General features: G+C 39.7%; 1 protein-coding gene across 1 annotated transcript in view; it reads right to left on the bottom strand.

Annotated features, from left to right (window-relative positions):
- ANK3 (ankyrin 3, node of Ranvier (ankyrin G)) overlaps positions 1 to 3595 on the bottom strand; it is a 210343-nt gene that overhangs the window by 206619 nt on the left and 129 nt on the right. The window lies entirely within an intron of this gene.

Here is a 3595-nt window from a genome sequence, read left to right as displayed (position 1 = left end):
CTCTGAGACAGCAGCAGCCAGGCTTTGCATTATGATCAAGCTATTCTGTGTTCCCGAAGAACACGCTAGCTCCTGAGCACTACACGCAAATGGAAACCACTTCAGTCCTACTGAATATTGTATAAAACATAAATCATTGAGTATGTGCCAAGACCTGCCCTTCTCTTCTACTATCTACTGAGCAGAGAACACACACAAAAAAAAAAAAAAAAAAAAAAAAAAAAAAAAAAAAAAAAAAAAAAAAAAAAAAAAAAAAAAAAAAAAAAAAAAAAAAAAAAAAAAAAAAAAAAAAAAAAAAAAAAAAATTCAGAGATTTCACCTTTATTTTAGGAACGGCACTGACTAAGCAACCAATTTCTTTCCAGACATTATTATAGGATAAACAATTTCTAGTTTTCACAAACCAATCTATGAACAACAGAGCCGCACTATAAGGAATTAAGCAGGCCATCCTAGCAATCGCTTATTATTAAGGGTGGCTTGGCTTGTTCTGTGATACCATTTAAGGCTCAGGTCTGCCCTTGGGTGTACTCAAACTATTTGCAGTGTAGGACACTGCACAACCATCCAGAGGCAGAACCGCTTGAAGCTGTAACATAAACTTGAACAGAATAAATGTTGTCCCTGCTCACGAGCAGGGGGTTGGACTAGATGACCTTTAGAGGTCCCTTCCAACCCAAACTATTCTATGATTCTATGAAATGGGAAACCTGTATAATGCAGACCCTTCACTGTGCTCACCTCGCTGGCCCCATCCCTTTCTTTTGCATGAGTTAAACTATTTAAGTTCTGAACCTTCAGAAATGTCTAATTCAGGCAAACAGAAAGAGCATGGTGGGCCCACAGGGCACAGAAGCACGTCTCTACAGAGCTAAGTATGGCAATTTGAAAATATCTCACCTTGAAATTAAATGGGATTGGATATAATACAGGGGTTTGTTTTGTGTATATTTTTAAAAAGGTAATTTCTCTTGTACAAGTATTGAAGTAAGCCTTAACAGAAACATTATTACACAGTAAATTGCTTAACCAGTCCAAAGCAGTGAAGTATTACCCTCAGATTGCAATCCTCAAACTAAATAGGAAGATAAATCAGCACGACTGTTGCTGATATCATCAAGTCTAGGACACTGGGTGCTCCCATCAGCCTTACTTTCTAACCATTGGCTGCCTTGGTCTCCTTACTGTATAAATTATCCAGAAACGTTAGCACTCTCTGTTGTTCCAATGTGATTGGAAGACCCTAAAGGATATTTCTGTATACTGCTTAAGCATAGGGTTACTTTTGTGCAGTATCATGTGATCAACAAAAAACCCCCGAGTACTGCTTGCTTGTGGGTGGTGCAGAGGAACAAGAAGTGACTCACAACTCATAGTGGAAAAATTGGGGGGAAAATGTTTTAAATAGTCAGGAAAGTACAAAATGGCAAACCACAATTATTGGACTTCCTACGCCCTACGTACTGGGTGGCAAAACCATGTCTTTGCTATGAGAAGACTGATGCCCAAATGTGTAAGTGTTAAGTGAAGCAATTGCTGCTTTTTGCTCCATTCTTCTAGTAGAGAGAGCCTCTACATGCCCTGAATCTGCAAAGTCCTAAGGAAACCCAGAAAGAAACTAGAATAAGCTACCGAATTCCAGTGTGACATGAAGGGGTCAGGGCGGGGGGGTGGAGAGGGGACAGACACAACACACCCAAAAAAAGCCTTTGGTGGAGCAAAAGCTCACTATTTTATCTCATTCTTAAGGTGCAGAAATAAAACAGTGAAAAAAATCCACACATTTGAGATTAATAGGCTGATATTTATCCGTGTGCCACTCTGGTTGCTAAGAGATTTCCTTTCTACAGCACTGTGTTGTATAAACAATAAAGCATTTTTGTCCACAAAGCAATTGTCTCACCTCACTGAATTAAGAGCCTCTCACCGCCACATCCCTTCTATATTGTTCTAATTACAAACTGTGAGAAAGCACCCTCACACAAAGACAGAATACGGATATGGTTGGGCATGCTATTGTTAAACTTGAGCACATTAAGTAAAACGTGGGCTTCCTGCATCATGAGTAGAGTTAGCTGAGAGACTATACATTTTAGCTCAAGAGCCATAGATAAATATGGGTTGACAGGCCAGCTTCTAAAATTCTTAACTACTGTGGTCATTTTCAGCGGGGGGAAAAAACCCACCCTGATAGCTACATTACAGACCTGCACATAACCTAAACAGCAGGCAAGAAAAAAATATTACTAATTCAGGCCAGTTTCAAACAGCAGCGCCTCAAAATTGGCCCCAAAGACAGCATCCTGTTTTCACACTTTCCTTTATATTGGAAGATGATTCAGAAGATCTGTATGTATACATTCACACAGAGAAAATACCTACAGTTAACATGCTGCAGTATATTCGCTGCAGCCATCTAAACAGTCTCCTAATGTGCTCACTAGAACAGAAGGCAGTGGGTTTCTTAGTGCTCTGCCATGGCAGAGAAAAAAGAGAAAAGGGCAGGGAAATGCTGACTCTCACCCAACCAAAAGATGCACATATGTTAGAGGAAATCTACATGTCATTTAGGAAGCACATGCACCACTTCTCTGAGCATATGAAGATTATCCAATCCCCCCTTAGGGGGATTTCACAAAGGCACACAGAAATACTACATTCCCAGGTTTCTGTGAAGACAACTGGCTTCTTCATATCTTCTTGAAAAATTATAATAAAATACAGCCAAGACAAGAAATCACGGCAGGGCCTTATTTCTGCGGAGCAGAGTACAAGGTGTCATTTTTAAGGACATATCCACAGAGCTGCCAAAGTGGCTGGCCTCTTTATCTGTCATTATGCCACAAACCATAACTATTTTGCTTTATACCTTAGAGAGAAACAGCAAGACTGGAATCACACAGAGGCTCCTGAACTGAACAATGAGCAATGCAGTGCCTACTGAATCTTTCGGATCCTAGTGCGCTGGAGGGGTTTCTGCAGCTAAGACAAACCTACAGCAGAGAAAAACCAGGCTCTGCGATCTCAGTCACGTATTTCCCTAACAAAAGAAAGTTGGTAATAACAGATCGTTACAGCTCAATTCCGTAAAACAGCTCACCCTTAGGAAAAAAGAGAAACACTGAAACACCTTATTTCTGTAACATTATCCCAAAAATGGATGTTTCAGAAGCCAAACATGTGACACAGTCCCAACACAAAGAAAAAAAAATCTGCCTCCACACACATCCCTTTTAAGTACATGTATGTAAGGCTAAACTATTATGCTGTTAAACCTATGAGAAAGCTCAGCATTTAACCTCACATCACGGTTACAAACTATTTTCAACTCACAGACAGTTTGCATATCAAGGTAACATAAGTGATTTATCTGGGAAATGAATGCACACCTTCTGCATCATCACTGCAATCAACTAATATCCAATTAAACATTCAATTGCTTTGCAAACCCCACAGCCGTGGTTACCAATGCTATTTTACAACGTTAACAAATTGCTCCGACAGCTACCAAGTTACACGCAAGAACGAGCTTTGATACTTCAATTGCAAGGTAAGAAAATTAAAACAAAAGAATCCCTGTCAGAATTTGGCACAG

The sequence above is a fragment of the Pygoscelis adeliae genome, unplaced genomic scaffold, assembly GCF_000699105.1.
Source record: "Pygoscelis adeliae isolate BGI_AS28 unplaced genomic scaffold, ASM69910v1 Scaffold4, whole genome shotgun sequence".
NCBI classification, from domain to species: Eukaryota; Metazoa; Chordata; class Aves; order Sphenisciformes; family Spheniscidae; genus Pygoscelis; species Pygoscelis adeliae.
Note: the sequence above shows the minus strand (reverse complement) of the source record. Positions and strands in the feature narration are given on the sequence as shown.